The sequence below is a fragment of the Lepidochelys kempii genome, chromosome 18, assembly GCF_965140265.1.
Source record: "Lepidochelys kempii isolate rLepKem1 chromosome 18, rLepKem1.hap2, whole genome shotgun sequence".
Lineage (NCBI taxonomy): Eukaryota > Metazoa > Chordata > Testudines > Cheloniidae > Lepidochelys > Lepidochelys kempii.
This window is the reverse complement of record NC_133273.1, coordinates 14,979,332-15,002,310: the sequence shown is the minus strand read 5'-3', so window position 1 is coordinate 15,002,310 and position 22,979 is coordinate 14,979,332. Positions and strand designations below refer to the sequence as shown.

The 22,979-nt window shown below is 42.1% G+C and overlaps 1 protein-coding gene across 3 annotated transcripts in view; it reads right to left on the bottom strand.

The window, feature by feature from the left end:
* The window catches only part of RERE (arginine-glutamic acid dipeptide repeats), a 402,477-nt gene extending 395,408 nt beyond the window's left edge, over positions 1 to 7,069 (bottom strand). For all 3 annotated transcript variants that reach the window (XM_073316831.1, XM_073316829.1, XM_073316839.1), the window contains exon 1: positions 6,792 to 7,069. The gene's annotated coding sequence lies outside the window, so the exon portion shown is untranslated. The remainder of the gene's footprint in view (positions 1 to 6,791) is intronic.
* Between the last annotated feature and the right edge of the window lie 15,910 nt (positions 7,070 to 22,979).

Sequence of the window (22,979 nt, the reverse complement as noted above, 5' to 3'; positions counted from 1 at the left end):
AACTCAGGGTCAGGTGTAATACCTGAAATTCCTTTCAACTGCACTGTTTTTAAACTGACTGGATTTCAAGTTGACAGTATTCATTTAATACAGCCTGAGGAACTAAGCACTTTGAATATTCAGCAGGAGTTGTATACTCTATAATAGGCCAAAATTTGATTTGTGACATTCTAATCTCAATACCATTGTGATAAATAGGACAACAGAACCTCTGGACATTTTGTATGCCGATGTACTGTTAACAAAAAATAAAATTAAAATATAAAGTGAGGTTCATACCCAGGTTACTTCCGTGCTTTTTCACTATAAAATCTGAGATTTTTTTTCCCCCGCTTACTTCAAGCTTTAAGTCAACAGGCATAGAAAACTAACCATTTAGTAGGATACCTGCTGCTCCCATTAAATTTCTAGTAATTATTTTTAGATTACCCACATCCAAAAGTGATTTTAAAGCAATCTTGATAGACGTGCTTACCAAATGCAGGCAGCACTCACGTTATACTACATTTTAAGAGTTTCACTTTCAAGAGAAGTATAACGTCAGCATGCTGAAAGATTGACAAAGCCACCAACAGTTGCTATATGGCACATTTCAAGCAGACATTTCAAAGAGTTTCATAAAGGAGGGCATTGTTATCCCCATTTTAAACAGAGGAAAAACTGATGCAAGTCACCACCTAAGCTAAGACTATAGCTTTACTTTTCTCTTTGTCAACCTACTACTCTGTGTATTCAATTAACTAAATAGTTATATTTAGACATTCAGCTGAAATGGGATCTTTCAACTAATATTTTAGCTTGTCTTTTACTCAGTTGTCTGCAATCCCTTCAACATGTTTCTAATGCAGAAGAAATTGTCCCAGTACTCTTGTGTTTTCTCCCTTGCTTATACATCAGCCTCTTTGAAGGGAAAAGTTGGACATAACTACCAGCATTATAAAAGCTTGCTTAAAATGCTGCTGGCAAACCAATATAAGAAGCAAAATTCTTCATTGTGGTTCCTGCTCCACACATCTTCCCCTCCAAAAAGGGGCTTATTTTATTTCCTACCAACGTATTAGCAACATCCTCATATTCATCTTCCCCAAAACCTCCTAACCAAAACTACTCCTCAACCGTTATTAGTGATGCCATCCTGGCAGCTAGTTTCCAATTATTCCATTGGACAGACATCATTATTGGACTGTAAACCTCATTTCAAGCTGAACTGAACAAACAAAACAAATATCAAACAAGTAGTATTTGATGTGAACAACAGAATCCTGTTCTGTTTTTTCTTCCAACACTTAAGAATCCTATGATGTTGGGAAGTAGCATTATTTCCATCGTATTTTCCCCTCTTTAAAGAAAGCCTACTTTATTTTGTTATTTTAAAAGGGATACTTATCAAGCAGTTTAAACTCAACGTTTAGATTTAAGACTATGTACAAAATCAAGTATGAACAGAAGCACTCATTTGTTGTCCTTTAAATATTTTAAGGACATCATTTGTTTGGACTTAAACATTTCCCTCTGCAACCCAGACAACTGCTCCATGCTTGTACAGCTGAACCAGAAAGCAAAAATTTTTAAGAAGTTAGTCAGTCTATTGTCCAAACTAAGAAAAATGCACCAAATGAATAGCATAACAGATGAAAAACAATTAATAGGTTTTAAGGCTATCCAAGCTAACCTCCTGCATAAGAGAGACCATGGGACTACCTTGAATAAATTATTGCTTCCAGTCCAACAGTTGTGCTTGAGCTAAAGCATATCTTTTAGAAAGACATCCAAACTAGATTTAAAGTTTCCCGTAATGGACAATCTGCCACAATCCTTGATAAGCTGCTCCAATGGTTAATTACGCTCAAGGATAAATATTTTACTCATTTTACATATACTTACTTTAAAAAAATATTTTGGTTTTAATAATCTACTGTACTATTAGAAGCACATAAGGAGAATTGGGTTTCAATTTAAAATTATCGTGACAAGATAATAATGAACAGGTTTCATACTGTAATACAAGAGAAGTTAATATACAGAAATCAAATCAAGAGTTTGGTTGATTTAAAATAAGGGGATCTTATAATGATTAAGACCCCGCACATCCAGTGGAGATTTGTGTAGGTGCAGGTGTCTTCCCACATAGCTGTCATTGCAGGATCTAAGCCTACCCACCAAGTACTTTTTCTCTGCTGAAAATCTGATGGTTGAATTTTTATTTTTTTTTTGAGTACTGTATTTATATGCTAACATCACAGATAAAATTTAAGTGTGTGTTACCGAAGCTCAGTGTCCTTTAAAGATGAAGTCTATGAATTCAAAGCCACCCCTAGGCAAACTTATCTTATCAGCTGAGCTGTTAATAGGTTAACACAGGTTCTGCTGTGCCATTAGGCAGCCAATAAGGCAATCTTGCAAAATTCTACTTGCCCAATTGCCCAAGGCAAGTATTTATTTATTTATTAAAAAGAAAAGGAGTACTTGTGGCACCTTAGAGACTAACCAATTTATTAGAGCATAAGCTTTTGTGAGCTACAGCTCACTTCATCAGATGCTGTAGCTCACGAAAGCTTATGCTCTAATAAATTGGTTAGTCTCTAAGGTGCCACAAGTCCTCCTTTTCTTTTTGCGAATACAGACTAACACGGCTGTTACTCTGAAACCATTTATTTATTAAATTATTAAAGTTACCTCTCAATCTGCACACCCCCCTGTATCGCAAGGATGGACAAATGCATTTTGGGCCCAGGATGCGAAGTTTACACACACTGATGATTAATACAACTATTAATACTACAGCTAATGCTGACGTAGCAAGGAACATGGCATTTACAGTTATTGAGCAGAACTGAAATCAGGAAAAATCATTAAGAATCACGTTTTATCCTGTAATGCAGCATTTAGAAAACCTTCCCCCTCCCCCCACCCTTTGCTCCAGAAAAAGGACCAAACAGCCCCCATCCTGCAATCAGATCTGTGGGGACACATTTCTGCACCTGTGCAGAACCCCAGTGAAGCCAGTGGAACTCCGCTTCGGTGCAAAGGGGTCGAGATGAATAAATCCAATTACAGGATTGGTGCCTAAGGCAGGTTTGCCTCTCCTAGCTGCAGTCACCATTTCAGCTTACAGAATAGTAATGCTTCACACTTTTATCTTTCAGCCAGGGATCTCAAAGGCCTTGCGTGCATTAAGAAGGTCAGAGAAGTCTCCCTCTATTACTCTAACACCAGCAAAGCTCCATATAGAAAGTGCTGAAGCATTAGAAAGCCATTGGCAGTTTTTCTATTATGTCATGTAGACATGCTTTGAGCTGAGTTAGATAAGGCAACAATAAATGTCCCTGTGGCTGGTCTACACTAGTGTTCCCCCTGTTGTTACAGATGCTGGAGTTGCACTTGTGATAAAACAACATGGGAAATGTCCCTGAAAATTCTCCGTCCAGATGCAGCCACCATATTTTACAAAGCTGAGAAAACAGGCGCTGAGAAAACAGGCACTGAGGGGGAAAGTGATTTGGCCAAGGTTACACACAGCAGGTCAGTGCCAAAGTCAAAAACATTATGTGGGAGTCTTGACTCTAGTTCCCTGCTCTAACCATGACACTATTTACCCTTGTACTCCATAAACGTATGACAGGAGTGCCTGCATACCCTCAAATGTCTTCTCACAGGATCCAATATATTGTGATCACTCCTTCCCTTCCAACTTCTGCACACCACAAAGCCATCAGACATTGGAAGGCACTGGTGAGTCATTTGAGGATTTACCACCCCCAATCTGAAGTTGCTAAGTGGCAAACCCTGCCCTACTTTGGCAGCCTCAGACCACACCTGTAACTAATCCATTTACAAATGCCATTGTAAAATAAAAAGACATTCAACAAGCTACACAAATCCAGTTTAGAATAGAGAGAGGAAATATAATGTAAAACATTTGTCAGCCCGTAGATCACGTTTAAATATCATCACAGCATCCTCACTCGCTTCTATCCCCTTCACTGTATTAACCTTAAACATGGTCTTTAACACCAAAATATTCTCACTCAATAGCAATCTCTTCTACTCTCTCCACCCCCACCCCTGCACAAAAGAAAAATCTTAATCACAAATAAAACAAATCCAGAGGGAAAAAAGCATCTTGCCCTGGAAAATTTTTCTAAGGTAGAAGGGAGGGAGAAGAGGGTGAAAGGAAGTAGCCCATAGGCTGGGAATGTAAAGTGCACTATACCATCTTTACACAGTCACGAACAAACAAAAAAAGAAACAGCAGCAGAAGCCAGCCCTGGGAAGGGGAGGAGGGAAGAAGAGGCTGAACGTTTTGATGTCCTTTAGTTTCCGATTTACTCTTTCGCCTTTGCAAGGTTACAGAAAGGCCATCCAGGAGGTGGGGGGGAGGAACCGGGTAGAAAATGCTGTCCTGATCCTCCACTGCTCAAAAGAAAAGAAGGAAACAAGAGGCTGTGTTTGTGTGCAAGTATAGTCCCAAATATGGGAGAGTGTATGAGAAAGAACAATGAGCTCCCAGGCTGGGCATTGTGTGTGTGTCTCTACCTCCCTTTCTTCCCTCCAGTCCTCACCAACTAACAACAACAGATCTGTAAAGCTGCTATCCACCCAAGCCTGGCCATTAAAATCAACCCCAGTTTGTAATTTACAGGGCAAACACAGGGAGCAAAGCCAAGGCATGCAATATTTACCCACTGATGTTTTTATTTATTTTTTACACAAATCCATTTTCCCTTCTCCTCTTCCCCACCACCCTGGGTTGCCTGCCTCTGAAAGGAAGTTGTGTACACAAAACATAAAAACGTTTCTTGCAACATTAAAACTGAGAAAGCTCCAGCATATTACACATTAAACTGAACATGTAGCATATCTGAGAGACGTGTAACATGTCTGTATTTTACAACCTACCACATTTTCCCTCTGAGTAAATATATTTCCTTTATAAAATTTAAAAAAAAATCTATTATTTGAATCTGCCATTTCATGTTTCTTTCAAAACAAAGTGTTCCTAGTCAAATGTAACACTAATATCAAAGAACCAGATTCTGATCTCATTTACACTGATGTAAACCCAAAATAATTTCACTGTGGCAAATCTGAACTCAGAAGGTAGTCCAATGAGTACATAAAATCTTGTGAGCCTCTAATTTCTAAGAACTTTACAGTTTCCAAGAAAAGAGTCAGTGTAAGAAGTCAGTTAATCAAAAATAACTGCAACCAGTGTACAAAAATAAATCTGAGGAAAGAGACACTTCAACAATGAATCACATTGTTTTCTTCCCAGCAACTTCTTGAACAGCCAGTCCCAGAAATGAAACCTGTAATGCTGTCTACCTCCCACACTGCTTTTCTGTTTAGGTTTGTGTCTCTCTCTTTCTAAAGAGAAAAAAAATACTTCCCACGCAACTAAAAATGTTACAACTAAACCCACTTGCATTTGTTATAGTCCCCAAAGACACATGAAAAGCAAAAAGAAAAGGAGTACTTGTGGCACCTTCGAGACTAACCAATTTATTTGAGCATGAGCTTTCGTGAGCTACAGCTCACTTCATCGGATGCATACCGTGGAAACTGCAGCAGACTTTATATACACACAGAGAATATGAAACAATACCTCCTCCCACCCCACTGTCCTGCTGGTAATAGCTTATCTAAAGTGATCATCAGGTTGGGCCATTTCCAGCACAGATCCACGTTTTCTCACCCTCCACCCCCCCACACAAATTCACTCTCCTGCTGGTGATAGCCCATCCAAAGAGACTCTTTAATTTATAAAAAGAAAAGGAGTACTTGTGGCACCTTAGAGACTAACCAATTTATTTGAGCATGAGCTTTCGTGAGCTACAGCTCACTTTGTAGCTCACGAAAGCTCATGCTCAAATAAATTGGTTAGTCTCTAAGGTGCCACAAGTACTCCTTTTCTTTTTGCGAATACAGACTAACACGGCTGTTACTCTGAAACCTTTAATTTATAAAAATGCGTTGGTTTTTTTTTTTAAACACTTCCAACTTCCCCACACCTGGAAGGTTCCCTCCTCCAACAACCCTCATCAGACTAATGGAGCCAAGACATTTAGTGGCAACAAATATAATTCAGACAGACTCTCCTCAAACAAGAGCTGCGAGGAGGAAGTAATCTAGTCAGACACTTTACCTTTCGATGCTACATTCAGGTTAAATAGAACTCTCTCCCTCCCCACACTCCCAGCCAAACCTCTGACATGCTTTCAAGATGTTCACAGGTTGAAGCATCCTTTTTTCCCCCTTCTCTAACTCATACAGCCCCAGCAACTGGCAGCAAAAACAACAATCCAGCCAGGCACTGATCGAGCAGGAGGAGGGAGAAAGGAACCAGGCAAGTTGGACACTTTACCGTCCCTTAAATTGCAGGCACACTAACTCCCCTGCTTCTCCTCCTACCACCCCACTCCTGCAAGAGGTTCACAGTGGCCTCCTACATCAAGCCCCCAATCCCGCTTCACGCAACAATCATCAAATCTCACAAGTTCACCCAAACGCTCAAGGGGAGAAAGAAGCAGCAGACAAGTTAGAGAGGCCTCACCTGACCCCTTAATTACATGCAGATAAATAAACGAAAAAACAGAACAAAACGAAACCCTGGATCCCCCCCCACACACACAGCGATACAAACAACCTCACAAATGCACCCGGTCTATTCAAAAGAAGCCGCCTTCTCCATCAACCCCCCCCCACACACACACCCCTCTCTCTGCCCCACCTATTAACCCCCCAACACCCAACAAGGGGGGGGAGCAGCAGCAGGCAAGTTAGGGACTTACCTTCCCCCTGGGGCGCTACACCATCAGCGGGTGTTTCTGGGCTGCCAGGCAGGCTCTGGGCAGAAGTGGGGGGAGAAGGAAGGAGAGGAGGCGGGATGGGGGGGCTACGGAGCCGGGGCTCAGCGCGGGCACGGCGGGGGGGGGAGATAGAAAGCGGCCGCGGGGGGGGCGCGGGGGGGGCTCGGGTCCTTCAGCAGCAGGAGCCCAGGGGCATGGCCGCGGAGGGCTGGGCGGACAATGGGCGGCGGCGGCAGGAGGCGGCGACTGAAGGGCCCCAGCCAGCGGGGTGGGTGCGCGGGGGGAGGCTCCGCGAGCGTCTGGGGGGGGGGGGCAGCGGGGGACGGGGGGGGCAGCCGGGCTCTGCCTCCTCCTTCCTGCTCACACACCGAATCGGCACCCAGCCAGGCCGGACCCACACGCCAGTATCCGGCCTCCTGATTGGATCAGGCCCAGGACCCCATGACCCGGCAGGAGGCTGGGACCAATCAGGGGAATGGATGGAAGTGATTTAAAAGAAAGGGAGGAAAGGGGGGGGGGGAAGCCTGGGAGAAGCGAGCTTGGGGGGGTGTCTGTCCGCCGAGGCTCGTAGCGGGCCCGAGCCCGGGGGATTCTGCTCGGGCTGCTGAGCCGGGGCTCGGAGGCTTGTTCCCTTCCCGCTGCTCCAGCCCCCGGGGAAGGGAGTCGCACGAGGGGGGACCCTTCCCCCGCCAAATCAGCGCTGAAGGGAAGAGGGGGGCTACCCCCCCCCGTGCGCGCCCTGCCCTCCGCCTGGCTGGCAGGACCCCCGCTGCACGGCCACAGACACCGGCCCTGGCTCTGGCCTGGAGGGTTGGCCCCCCAACACACGAACACACCTCATCCCGGAGGGTCCCCCCAAAGGACACCTCCCACGTGAAGGGACCCCCCTCACCTCACACACCCATACCGCTCCTGGGGAGGGTCCCCCACAACTCTTCCCCACACACACACTCCTGGCCTGCCCCCCACCTCCACCCCATGCTTATGCACATCCGTCTCTAGACTCCCCTGCATGTACATATGCCCAGAGGGACCCCCACTCACACACATACCCCTGATCTAGAGGACCCCCTAATGCATATGCAGACCGGTGCTGTGTCTGGCCCAGGGACCCCTTGCACTTGTCTGCAGGTATGTACACAATCTGGACTTGTCTAGGTTCTTGATATAATTTTCAAATGGCAGTCCCACCCCCATGATATGGGCAGACCACCTCGATTCTCCACCAAAAAAAAAAATGGGTGACGGGCAGGAGAAATACAGGGAGCAGCTTGTTTAAAGGGGACACTGCACTTCAATGTCTTGCAGAACTCTACCTTGGTGTTGCATTGCCTGACCCTTTACATGATTCCTCTTTGAAAAACCTATCATTAGATACAGCTCGTCCAACTTGTGGCACAAATCAAGAGCTGCCCTTTAAAATAATGGTTCGGTTGTTATACAGTAACAGCAGTGGGTGCCAGGAACACACATTATACAGTTTCCCTTGTATCAAGAAGTAAGTGTAAAATATAAATATAAACATACAAGTGACCCAAATATCTTTTACTATGATAAAACAAGCAAGGCTTTCCAGAATCTGGAAGAGACAGAGAGCAGAATCTGACCTGATCTTTTCTTGGACCAGTCTTAATGTGCCATTTAGTATTCCTACTCTAGTTGATGGGCATTTCAGAAATGCTTAAGACGGACAGTTTTTTTAAACAATCATATTAAAAATGCTTTTTATGCCAGGCATAGTGAGGCATGACTTTGTTAAACCATATCTAAAATATATTTTGACAAAACTGTGATGATACTCTGTCCCTACTGGCTCATGTAACAGTGTTTGCATGATACCTGTTTTTCAAGTTCCCTAACACAGGAAACTAGTAGGTGTGGGCTCTGAAAAACTAAAGGTGTCATATCTCATTCAGTTGTAAGAGGTGATGAAAAGACATGGCTTGTTTTAGAATTTTCAAAGTATTTCACTCTTACATTGATGGATTTGACAGTATGTATCTGAGGTGTGCTTAATCTCAGGGACAGAGGGGGTTAATCCATGCTCTGCATGCGATTAGGTTTGCTGTTTTTCCATTTTCTCTCTCCAGAATGCTTTCCAAGTTCTAATGGAGTTTTAAATCTATGCTCACATATAGGTTTCCCGTGTTGGCACATATATGCACTTATAAATGAGGGATGGAAAGGTGATATTAGGCAGGTGTTTCTGATAACTAACCTTGTTTCTTATAGTCTTACTGAGAATGACACCACTTTGTGAACACTGAGTTCAGCTAAACTCAAATTGCTGAAACCTGGAAATAAAGAGTGAGTAATGCAGACAAAAGTTCTGAAAACTAGGAAATATGGAGCTGAGGTACATATCTGCACAACCTTAACTCTGCCTGCTGGAGCTGGCAATCACTACTGGGAATTATCTGCCTACCGTGCCACCTGTGTTCACAGTGTTCGATGGAAGGATTAATTGGAGAAACTTGGCAGAGCAGTGATTGAGATATGAGATCCGCAGGTTCCAGCCTTCCCCTCCACACATTCCCCAGTATGTGATCAAAGGAAAGGTGCACATAGACCTTGAGAGATCCAGGATGCCTCATTTCAGCACTGAGTTCTGTAGTTTGAGGCTATAGCAGCACAGTGCACCAGCGTTACAGAGCTAGCTGTGCTTTAGACCTCTTTTAGTCCTTCTACAGTGCTCCTCTCTGGGGAGAAATTTCACGCCCTTCGCTCCTCTGAGTGAAACCTCATGCTCTGACCACTGAAACTGGGTCTCTATGCTATAGCCCCCCCTTTACAAACCATGTTAACCCAACGCGCCCAACTGATAGGCTTCTTAAGCCCTTCTCCTCCAGGAACCCGTGAAAACAGCTGATTAAAGTGACTCAGAAACAGCTTCTTCAAAACGAAATGTTATTTGTTCACCCAAAGGTACACAGCACGTAAAGTAAAGGGGAAAAAATAAATAAAGACCTATATACATATTTCCCTTTACCTAAAACTTAATTTTTCCTTGCAAGCTTTAGTAAATTCCATTCAGCCCAGTTACCTCCATCTCTGGATTGAGGGAGAGCACCTGACGGTTGCAGTTTGTGTCTGTCTCTGCCTGAGGCTCATCTGTAGCTGCTGCTAGCAACTCACTCAATCCCCTTCTTCCCTAAACCAGCATCATTAATTGATATTCCCCTTGATCCTCAGGTGTGGGAACAGTATACCTTGCCAGCTTGGTTGGAGCCAAGCAGAGGCATTCCCCAAGTAATAGGTTTCCCATTGTTTTTTCAATAACCCTTGATCTTCTCTGAATTGAAAGTTATTTCTGACCTTTTCATTTCCTATTTATTTCCCCCAACAGCCTCCTCAGATGTAAGCCCTTGCAGACAGGCAAGATAATATCAAGCAGATAAACTGAGGTGCATATGATATAACAAAATAATATACAACTCCCTGATTCTCCATCCATGGTTAGTGTTAGATGAAATCTTGTGGGTAAGGGTGAAGGGATTGTAAAATTTAGTGTGGTAGGGATTACTTCTGTGGAGCAGGCTTAGTATTTGACTGTGGGGAGCACCTGTTCAGTACACAAATTATGCCTTACCAAAGATAAGTTGTTGGACTGTGTTCTATGGTGTTCATGTGCCCTATTCCTTGGGTGTTCCGCATTATTTGTGAGGTCCTTGAGCTGTGTGCATGCGAAGACATCACTCAAAGAGGGCAGAGTTAAGGGTGCATACTTAACTTTGTATTTATTAGTTTTCAGAAGTTTAATTTTGCTATACCTTCTTCACTCTTTATTTCCTAGTTTTCAGCAGTTTGAGTTTAGCTGAACTCAGTGTTCTGAAAGGATAATAGGTACCACAAAGCACCCTTAGTTCTGCATTAATGAAGGTTTGGGGATATTTAATTTCCTTGTTTTAAGAAGATTATATATAATTTCTCAGTATATCCCATACCAGAGCCCAGCTATCCTCCTCCACCGCCTCGTGATCTTTGGTAGTTATTACCCTGGCTACAGAATGTGCTGGCTGCATGTTAGTCCCTTCACTGCCTCTCTATGGTCACCTTATCTCCTGTCTCTCTACCTATCCAGCACAGCTTCCTAGATGGGCAGGGGGAGAACCAAGCCAAACAAACAAGAACTTTAGATTTTGTAAAATATTGTTTATTGGAGAGCTGTATTTAAAGGAACTTCTTGATCAGATTACCCCAAATATTGACCACTAACACAAGCCAACACCCCTGTGAGGCACAGCAAATTTCAGACAAGCTGAGTAACTGCAGATTTTAGAGCACATAGAAAAATCAATCTTTAAACAGATAGCAATGCCTATTGTTAACTTACAGTAGAACTAGTGCTTCCCTACAACAACAAAACACTAATCTGAGCTTAGCTCCCTTCCATTCTCACCACAAGACCTCTCCTATCCTCATCAACATATGTAGAAGTTCACACCCTCCCCCCCCTCCTTTTTATCCAGGGTGGTAACCATTCACACATGCAACAGGTGTCAGCAGCTTTATGCAGAATTCTAGACACCTGCTGGCAGAGTGAGTCATCAGAAAGGGCTTGCCACCTTGTTAAACTTTATTTTTTTCCATTAACTTAAGGTCAAAAGTTGTTTAGGCCCATCTATTGTACATGTGGTTTTTGGTGATGATCAGGAGTTGTGAATCTAAGTCTCTTTGGAGAGCGATTTTAGTAGCTAGAGAGGGCAGGAGCTAGAATAGCCCTACCTCTATCCCTACATAGCATTTTACTTCTGTGCACAAATCTCTAAAGCTGAACAAAAGATGGCAGTAATAATTAATATCTGAATTCAGCACAGCTCCACAGTCTGACCCATGTGGATCAGTTTGTAGTATTGGGGCCATAGAAATAGACATGGGTCTTCCCCAGAAAGTTTACAGTGAAGTCTAATACAAAGAATTCCCTCTTATACACAGATGAGTACCTTACATTACAGGGACCCTTGGTAGTAGAGGTGGGCAAGAAATGGTTTTCCCATCCTGCAAGAGTTTGAGGTTTCAAAAATTTTCTTATCCAAAATCTGGACAAAAAGTTGAAGTCTCATAAGCTTTCCCAAATCCATAATCGGAGGGGAGGAGTATGAATCAGGTAAATCAAAATATTTTGTTTTGATAATTTCAAAATATTTCATTGTAATTTTGATTGTGATTTTTTAAACGTACATATTAAGTAAAATTTTGAAACAAATAATTTTGAACTGAAAAAATTAAACTTTTAATTAAAAAAATTAATGGGGAGATTTGTAGAAACAGACGCTTTTCCATTAACAGTTTTGGTTTCAACAAATTGGCATTTTCCAAAGTGACAACAAACCATTTTGCTGGAAAATTATGGACCATCTCTACTTGGTAGTTCCAGCTACCAAATTTAGATTTTGTTTGAAAGGCTTCACAAAAATCTGACTACACATGCTAATATTTAACCATAAAGTCAGGAAGCTTTTAAATCAAACATTTGTGATCCAAACAATGCACTGCCTGCTAGCAAAAGAAACAAAGTGAAACTGAAAATAAAAACTAAACAACAAATGAAAACGAACAAAAAATAGGATTGGTGAGTGAACGTCTCTCTTCACTGTTGACACTGAATGAAGTGTGAAAAGTAAAATTAATCTTTTATAATTTAGTTATAATAAATAGAATACTAATGTGTTTATGATGATGACAGTGTCCCTGATAAGTAAATTCATTTGATCTTCTGCTTTACAATGGTCACAAGTATTCTAGCACTCTAGTTAGACCTTGATCCTACAAACATTCACATGAGTAACTTTACTTCCAGGAGTAGTCCAATTTACCTTCAGCAGGATTAAGCCCAGGAATAAAGTTAAGAATCTGTGTGTTTGCAGGTTTGGGGCCTTAGTTTGCAAACTCAGACTCTGTGTTAATAAAATGCAGTAGTTTGATTACATGTCTGTAAGCCTAACACAATGTGTTTCCACTCATATTTGTGCGTATGGGACCCGATATGGCATTCCTTCTGCATGCAAATTTCCCATTAACTTCAGTGGGCGGTTTGTGTGTGTGTGAAGAATGCGAGACTGTATAGTTATGTATATTTGTTTATATTCTCTATCACATCAGTACATTTATACTTGGAAGATATAAATACTGCTAAAGCAATCCAAATATATTCCAGAAAGCTTATTCAGATCTGTTCTTCTGATGGATTTACAAATTAGAATTTTACCTTAAACCTTAGAAGACTACCTAAGGCTGGCATGGCTGGTTTTTGTGCTTCCGCCTGTCTAGATCGGAGGAAATATGTTTGATCTTAAATTAGATAATTTCAACGGTAAAAGCTATTTTATGACTGTACTGAGGTTGTACCATGTATTAAAAAATTGGTAAGTTGAGTCCTGTTCTCATAAGAACATAGGACTGGAAGGGATCTCCTGAGCTGAGTCCAGTCTCCTGCTATCACAGACAACCCCGTCATATAATCCCTTTAATAAATTACCAAGCTCCATGTTCTTCGGTAATAATTTTAAAAAAGCAGTACATAGCAATATAAACATTCCTGATCTATCTTCAATAAGTGCTAAGCTGTTAAGGTAAACAAAAATTTCCCCAGGTCCATCAGGAAGCTTTAGCTTGCATTGAGGTCCTGATCCAGCAAAGCATTTAGGCACATGCTACCTGTACATTTGAGCACATAAGTAGTTCGTAGAACAATTCATATGCCTAAAGTTAAGCATGCACTTAAGTGCTTTGCTGGATCAAATATTGGTACAGTATAGACTCGTAGCATCATATATTAAGGCTGAAAAGGGACCTTAAGGGTCATCTACCTAATCCTCCTAAGCTGAGGTAGGAATTAAGTATACCTAGACTGTATATTATCACACAGTTAAGTGCCACTCTTCTGCACTGGTGAGAATGTTGTCACAATAGCAGAACTCTCCGAACTGGTGCACTCTGCAACTCTTAGATGTCATTGGGGGTATGTCTCCCCAGCAAAGAAAAGCCCACAGCTGGCCCATGTGAGCTGACTCTGGCTGTGGTGCAGTTTCACTGCTGAGTAGACTTCCAGACTTGGGCTGGAGATGGAGCTTTGGGACCTTTCCACCTTGCAGGGTCCTAGAGCCTGGGCTCCAGCCCAAGCTCAGACGTCTGCACAGCAGTGAAACAGCCCCACAGCCGGAGTCAGCTGGCACAGGCCTCTAGTTGCTGTGTAGACATACCCTTAATTACAAAAGATAACAGGAAGGTACCACTGCCATGAATAGAGAAAACTGGCTATTTAACTTTAACTTTAGCCACAGAATGTGGGCCTGTGAAATAAATCATGTGGCCGTAAAGAAAGAGTCACACATTCCTTTCCAGGATCTTAGAAATTGTGTGGAATTACATCTTTTTTTAAAGCACAAGGATATATAAGGACAGATTTTACCCTTACTTACACCTGGGTAACCGTGAGTGTTTGCTGTCTCTGTAAACGATCTTGGCGGCTGATTCTGGTAGCATACAGGTGCCATTAACGTTATTGCCTTTAGCAAAGTGAAATGGGACCTGGTTACACTGGTTTTTTGTCTGTACACCATAGGAATTTAGTTCTTTTCACTGAACATATACTTGGGATAAATTTGGCCATATAACTCCACTGGCTTCAGTGGCATTACACCAGGGATCAACATGGCACAGGGTTGGTTGTGGTCTAAATAAGTGTACTTTAAAAAAAAAAAGAGCGGGGGGGGCACTTTAGTTAAATGCCAAGTTTCAGAGTAACAGCCGTGTTAGCCTGTATTCGCAAAAAGAAAAGGAGTACTTGTGGCACCTTAGAGACTAACCAATTTATTTGAGCATGAGCTTTCATGAGCTACAGCTCACTTCATCGGATGCATACCGTGGAAACTGCATCAGACATTATATACACACAGAGATCATGAAACCCATCATGATCTTTGTGTGCATCCGATGAAGTGAGCTGTAGCTCACGAAAGCTCATGCTCAAATAAATTGGTTAGTCTCTAAGGTGCCACAAGTACTCCTTTTCTTTTTAGTTAAATGCCTGACTCAGCCATGTTGCGGACTTTATACTTTACCTGTCCTTGACAGAAGCTGATTCCATCTCTCCTGTTTTCCCTGCTAATTACAACTTAACATCCCTTAGTCTCTCGATGCATGCATTAAAACCTGTGCAGCAGATCATGGCAATAGTGAGATTGCCTTCAGCTCTCTCCAATCCCTGTTTGTGTCGGGAAATTCTCCACAGCAGTCTCTCTCCCTCTCCAGGAGTCTCCTGGCGATCATGTCGCTACATGTGAATGCTAGGTATTTACTAACAATATTTTGATTTTATAATTTGTTGTAAAACAGAAATGGGCATGTCTCTAGGTTTTCCCTTAAGATGTATAAGTAACATCTGCGTACATCCTGAAAGCAAGATGGAGAGGAGACATAGGGGATTATTCACAGCTAGTTATGAAAGGCATGCTCACATCAAGCACAGCTGATCCAATTATAAGTTTTCATCTTAGCCAGAGGATTGCTGTAGAAATAACACTTGAGGCATTTTCTTTGGCACTGATGCAATCCTCATCATGGATCATAATAAACAGAGCCATACGCCTTGTTTAGTAAACCTCCTGCCAGCTAAGCAGTATTGGGTTTAGTCAACTCTAGGGAGATCAAGGCAAACCCAAATGCTACAGGTATATAGTTGGTGAGTTTGTCAATTGTTGCCCCTCTGCCCAGTGGTCGCAGAATTCCACTGAATTTGCAGGTCAGCTTCCCATGAAGGGAAAAAAGAACAATGATGAAGAGTCTGGGTATATTGTAAGTGTACTGTATTTTATTTACAGATGTATCTACCTAAGATACTTTTATGGCCCCTGTTACCATAGTACCTGAACATGTCTCAGTCTTTAACACTACCTCTGTGAGGTAGCAAAATACTATTATCCTATTTTACAGATGGGGAACTGAGGCACAGAGAGGCTAAGTGACTTACCCAAAGTCACACAGGAAGTCCTTGGTGGAGCACGGACTCAAACCCAGATCTCTCAAGGCCTAAACTAGTGTCCTAATCACTCAACTATCTTTCCTTTCAACATGCACCAGTCCTAGAACAGAGATGGTCACAAATAGCATGTAGGCAATTCCTTCTTTCAGGAATGTCAACCAATACTAATGACCAGTTTCCAGGAAGTAACTCTGTTTCAAAAATTGACTCCAATCAGAGACCAAAGCAGAGAGCAAAATCATCCCCACAACTTGCACAACTCTCTCTATATAGCGAGCATTGCAGAACAAAAACAACACCCAGCAGGTCTTCCCAAGATTGAACATTTGTTCACATGCTAAGAAAAAGAACTTGGAAGGTTATGAGTAATAGCACCAGCAACTGGTGCTTGCCTTAATACTATTGAAACAATACCCTACTATAGCATGAGAGGTCACTGTGCTGGTATGTATTATTATTAATAATAGTAATAATAATAATTTCTTTTGCAGTAGTCATGTAGTGGGAACCCAGTTGCTAGGCCCTGTACAAACAGAACAAAAGGATGGTCCAATCTTTTGCATGAGACATAAAATCAAGGTTGTGACTATTTGTGATAAAAATCCCACCATACTTTTCACAAATACAGGTGCATTAACCTTGTTCAAATTGCAAGTCTGCTAGTAACATTTGCCTCTCCAAGTGCCTTTTCTGCAGTTTCTATTCAATACATTATTCTACACCTGACTGAAAATTTACAGAACTGAATTAACATTTGAAATTTTGACTAAAAGCTTTTGCAATTTTTTAATTTTATTTTGGCACTCCCTCCTGCCCCTCAAAAAATCACTTTTTTGACCAGCTAATCAAGTGGTCAACATTTTTTAAAATTCCAACAAAAATTTGTCACAATATTTCTTCAGCATTTTTTTTTTAAAACTGGCTGGGGTAAAATTTTCAAAAGAACTTCAGGGACTTAGGAGCTAAGTCCTATTTCCGAAAGTGATTTAGGTCAAGTCTACACTAAAAAAAGTTAGATCCACTCCACACTCCCTGAATGATCCCTCAGTGTAGACAGTTATTAGGTTGACAGAAGAATTCTTCCATTAACTTGCTAACGCCTATTGGGGAGGGTAACAGTGACAGGAGATCCTCTCTGGCCACTGCCACTTGTAGCCACTCAGTACACTGAGGGGAGGGGTTCTCCTGTTCTGGTAGTTAATCCAACTCCCCAAGAGATGGTAGCTAGTCAGTGGAAGAATTCTTCCATTGACCTAGCGCTGTTTATACTAGGGGATAGGTAGGCTTATCTACAATCACTCAGGGATGTGGATTTTTCACACCCCACAGTAACATAGCTGCTCAACTTAACTTTTTAGTGTACCCTTGGTCTTAGACACTTAGGAACTTAAGTCTCATAAAAAGTCAATGTGACTTAGGGACATTTGAAAATTTTACTCTAGATTTCAAGTTGTCAGTGTCCCAACAGCAAGGGAAGCATTTCCTATAAAATGTAGAGCTTGTTTACAAAAGAAAAGTGCACTGGCATAACTTAAAGTGTGAATTTAAATCAATATAGTTTAAACCAGTGCAAAAGGCTGGTATGGACATTCTTATTTCGATATATAGTGACATCAGTTTAGCTTAAATTCATGAGGAACAGGTTTAACTAAACTGAAATATGCCCTTCTTAAACCAAAATGTGTGTTCACAGTCTTTTCCACTACTTCAGCTATACCAGTTGAAAAATCAATTCAAATTATCCCCACCCTGACTGAAGGTCCACTAAAATAAGAGAATCGCATGTCCTGTATTAGCAATGGTCATGAGAATTATGATGAGCTCTGCAGGGTCCATGCTTCTACCAGAGAGATGGCAGAGACCGAAAAGTAGCATCCAGGGCTGTGGGAGTTACAAAAAACAGCGTGAAAATTATGGGCTGGAACAAGCATTATGGAATGGAGAAAAGCAACACTGTGGAAACTTGACGGTTTCCCAGAAATCCCTGGGTAACTTGTTGGTATCTCACAAAGCACCGCAAAAATGGCCCACAAAGTATTGCACTGGGCAGTGGTGTGGGTGCAGCCCTTGCTGTGAGCACCTGCAGGCACTGACATAAGCAGACAAGCATGCATGCCCAGGAGCGATATACAGAATTTGGCAGCTGAGCCACATAACTGGTGTTGCCCAAACTTTGTAGCGTAGACATGGGCCCAGGGGAACTTTCTGATGTAGAAAGACGACCAAGGGAACTCCACTTTCGGATCAGACTCTGCTGCGGGTTATGCCATCCCAGACAAAGCCCTCCAGAGGGGTTCCACACATGCTCAGGCTCAGGAGAGAGCGGGCAGTGTTTCCGCTGCTTTTCCTCCTTCCCAGCCGCCACAGTAGTGGAAGCTTCGCAGTCCCAGTTCGCTTTTATTTGTTCCCTCTGGTCCTCCCCGTCCAGGGGAGCGCAGGGAGCATTCTTCCTAGGGTGCTGTTGGGAGTCTTTGAGATGAAAGCCGTTATGGAAATGCAAAATGTTATAAATGTCAGAACTGGAGACTTGCACACGATGGACAAACCATGTTGTTTCTTACACTCCATCTTTCCACCCAACCCTCTTTCCGCCAATACAGGGGGCATGCCTTACAAAACAAAAAAAGCAAGTGGCAAAATACAGCTTCTAAGAATAGATTGAAAGCGGGCATTGATGCACAAGGGAAAAATCACTTTTCCATCAAAGTAGGTCAGCAACAGGGCAGTTCAGATGGTGTTTGAATAGAAGTAAAGTGTTTCACGACAGCCCTTCTGCCAGATCCAACCACTCTAGAGGAGCTCCTATGCAGCATCCAGCTAACCTTTGATGAATTGTGAAAGGAAATAGATTTGTTTTTCATTACAACGATGCAAAACATTTCTAGACTTATAAACTCAGCGTTACACTGGATGGAGGATGATGTTGTGAAAACTCTTGTCTCATTTCAGATGCTGTTCTATTTCCCTCACATGCTTAGAACTTTTTATGATGCTTAACTTTAGATGCCAAGTTTACTGTCAGTATATTAGATGGACCACAAACGCATCTATGCAATCAGATAGTTATCCATGTTATAAACCTTAGTTCTGGCATGAATTATTTTTCTTTGTAGTTTTTATACATACACACACTCTTTCCTCCTCCCCCTTGTTAGCTGGGGGCTTTATAATAAACCATATCTGTCAGTGTTTGCATAAATTTACATTATCTCTTTTGAACTTTTTTAAATGGGTCTTTATTAAGCCAAAGAAATGAATCAAAATATTTAAGAAATCTAAACCAGAACTATCAAGCCAACCCACCTACCCACAAACCCCACCAGTACTGAGAAGACCAACTCAACCCAAACAAAAAATCCTCTAGAAGATTTGTGCTGCAGTTATGAAATTGTAAATCAGTCCTTGACCATGACGGATGAATCAGGTTCTAACCTCAGCTTGCAGTAAAAAACTGAACACTAATGAAACATGCAAATGTCGATACAGTAATTAGCTTGGAAGATAATATTTACCGAGAGCCTTGTACAGGTGACCTGCCTCTCCCCCACAAAGAACAAAATGGTTTTGTACCCTTGATGATATACAGAAGACGAGTCTTTTTTTTTTTAAGTTGCTCATTATTTGTTTTGGGTTTTTTACCCGAAAAACCTCACAATTCTCCAGTCTGATCTTCCCTGGGTTTGGTGGAGAACTTGTTGGAGGTCTATTACCATTTGTCTATACACAAGTTTACACCACTTTAATTAAATTGTGGAAACCCTCATGTGGAGACAATTGTAGCCTATTAAAATGGGTATATAGGTTCCAAGGCAAGATAAACCAATAAGCCAGGTTTAAAATCAATTTACAAGTGTTCATACACAAAGATGACAGATTTATTTAAAATCATTTTTAAAAATTCACACCTTTAGTTAAACTCTATGTGGACCAGATCATAGAAAATGGATTGTGAGCTTCTGCCAATCGTGATGGTAGTGAGGGATCTTTCCTAATGACAGCTTGTCTCCCATGGTTATAAGCTCTTTGGGCAGGGACTGTAGTCTTGATTCAGAAAAACATTTAAGCACACGCATATATCTTTTGCTGAATAGGGATGGACTGCTATCTTGGGGCCTCTGGCTTTCAGAGAATCATAGAATATCAGGGTTGGAAGGGACCTCAGGAGGTCATCTAGTCCAACCCCCCCTTGCTCAAAGCAGGACTAATCCCCAATTTTTGCCCCAGATCCCTAAATGGTCCCCTCAAGGATTGAACTCACAACCCTGAGTTTAGGAGGCCAATGCTCAAACCACTGAGCTATCTCCCGCCCACTCCCACAAGTTCTTCTGTGAAGCACCCAGCACATTTTTGGGTGTAACAAAATAATAAATGATAAGAGTTGGAAACAGTCTTTTTTTTAAAACCACATCCCCTCCTAATCAGGTTTCACGGATGTAATAATTCTACCAGATCTCCAGTCATCAACAGAGTCTATGCTGTTTCCCAGGGAAGAAAAGGCCTGAATTTTTAGTTTAAAAAAACAAAAACAAACCCACCCCAAAAACATGCAGAACATTTTGTTGCCAAGGCAAGAGTGGTAGGGAGTTCCAGCTAGCCATCACAGGCGGTAAGAAGGAACTGAGTGGTGGTCAGGTCGGCAGGGCCCTATATTGGGTGCCATGAAGGCGCGACTTCAGGGGGCACCCAGGCAGACCCTACGGATACTGCTAAGAGAAAAATCTTCTGGCTGTCATGCACTCGGTGCGTGCACACCTGATTGGAATTGACATGAACAAACACTCGAACAAGAACATTTTGTTGCTCTCGAAGGAGAAATCACCTGGTATATATACAGCATCCAGATGCAGAAGATATCATTGGCCTCTCTCTCACCACTTGTGCAGATTTCCTTCACCACACAAGGAACAAAGGCCCCAATTTACTAAAACTCTGAATTAAAATTTTAACTTTAAGCATGTATTAAATCCCATTGACTTCAATGGGGCTTTAAGCACATACTTAAGTGCTTTCCTGACCTGAGGCCAAAGTTTGGTCTCAGTAATTAACAATAAAAAGGTTATCTGTCCAAAATGACTTGAAGACGATTTGAAGATGACAGTGGCTCCAGAATCCTGGAGCCACTGTCATCTAGGCCAAAATCCAAAATGCTGGCTACCATTGTAACCTGAAATAGAAGAGCTGTTTCAAGAGTCAACAGCATCATGCTACATACATCCCTGCTCCCAATTTGCCCCTACTTTCCTCTCTTACACTCTACCCAGGCCTCTCATCTTACTCCATATCCTTAGGGTGACCATATTTCCCAAAGGGAAAACGGGACATCACACAGGGCTGGCCTGAGCCCTCCCCTCTCCCTTAGGGCTGGCCCGAACCCCCTCCCCTTGGTCGTCTCCGCTTGCCCGAGGCCTCCTCCCCATGCAGGGCTGGCCTGAGCCCTGCCAGCTCCCCGTACGAGGCTGTCCCTGGTTGCTTGAGCCCTGCCTGCCCCCTCCACCCTGTGCGGGGCTGGCATTGCCGTTTCTGCACACCACCTATTTGACAAAACTGCATATTTGTCCAGCTTGCTCATGCCAACTGATCAAGTCAGCAAGAGCAAACGGGACAAATGCCCGCTTTTGCCAAAAAAGTCGGGACGGCCAGACAGGGCTTAAAAAAGGGACTGTCCCAGCCAAAACGGGAGATGTGGTCACACTACAAATCCTTTTCCCATTCTTGGCTTTGAGCCATTGTTGTGCTGATCCATGTCTGCAGCAGTCTTTCTGTCCTCATCAGCCAAGGGCTCCCTTCCCTCCTTCAAAGATCTCTTTAAAACCCACCTCTTGAAACAAATTCTTTTCCCATCCCTGTCCTGGTGTCCAGTCCTTGTTTGTCTTGTATTTAGATTAATCCCTGATTGCAGGACCTAGGTATGCTATGTTCCTGCCCAAGTATTTATGCGTGTGCATAAATCAGAGTCAGATGAAGTCAACAGGCCTATGCCCTTGCTTCAATTGAGGCATGTGTGTGTTTGCAGGATCAGGGCCTAGGTTTGTAAAGCACATTGAGATCTATGATTAAGAGTTATGTGTTACCATAACACTCTATACATGTAATAATAATGCATCTTTATCCTCCGATACAACGAAAAGAACATCTACACTTGGCATCTCCTGGTCTCAAGGATGATGTGCTAACCCCAGGAGTTCCCCAGGAAGAGCTCACTAAGCAAAACATACAGCAGGCTTCTACAGAGGTGGCAAAATCAACATTAAGATTGTTGTTTCAGGGCTTCCAAATGAAAGCAGCTTTCCCTTTGCGAACACAGACACACTTTCACTGCATGGCTCTTGCTTTATGATGCATGCACAGGGACCCCTTCCTTCCACCCTCAGCTGGTGAAGGGGGTACAAATATGTGTGAAATTCATTACAGAAAGTTGTGCCACTAATTACATCAGCCAAAGACAGCAATCATGTAACAGAATCATTTGACAGAGGCACACAGCGCACAGGGGGGTGATTATATGGGTTTTGTGTTTCCACTCAGCAGTTGCCCAATCATTATTTTTCCAAATCAACAAAGCATTCTAAACAGGTGCTTAGCTTTAAGCATATGTTTAAGTTCCATTGAAGTTAATTGTATTTAAGCACATGCTTAAGTGTTTTGCTGAATTGAGGCCTTGAAAAGTGGAATGTTTTCATGCAAATAAAATACCTACCATTGAGGAAGGTCCTTAAAATGCTAAATACTGGATATAGATTTTTTTTTCTATTAAATAATCTTCAGTCCCAAAGCAGGAAGTTTCCTCCCACAGAAGTGGAAATCAGACAAAAAAAGCCACAATGGACAGGGAGTAAAATTTTCAAAAACCACCTATGTCACTGAGGGATCTAGATCCCATTTCAAAAATGACTTAGACACTTAAGAATCAAAGTCCAATAATAGAGGCTCCTAAGTCTGAGTAGGATTTTAAAAATGTCCACATGAATCTGGGAGAGATGATTTTTCCTTACTCGTAAGTGCCTAAGTTATTTCTGAAAATGAGATCTGGACTCCTAAGTGATTTAGATGGTTTTGAAAATTTTACCCTTGTCCATTATGGTCTGATTTGTCTTATTATTTTATCCTTGCCATGATCTTTATCCTTTTGGTATAAAATAGTGTTTTAGAGTTTTCAAATGACATGATAGCAAAGGAAATAAATATTA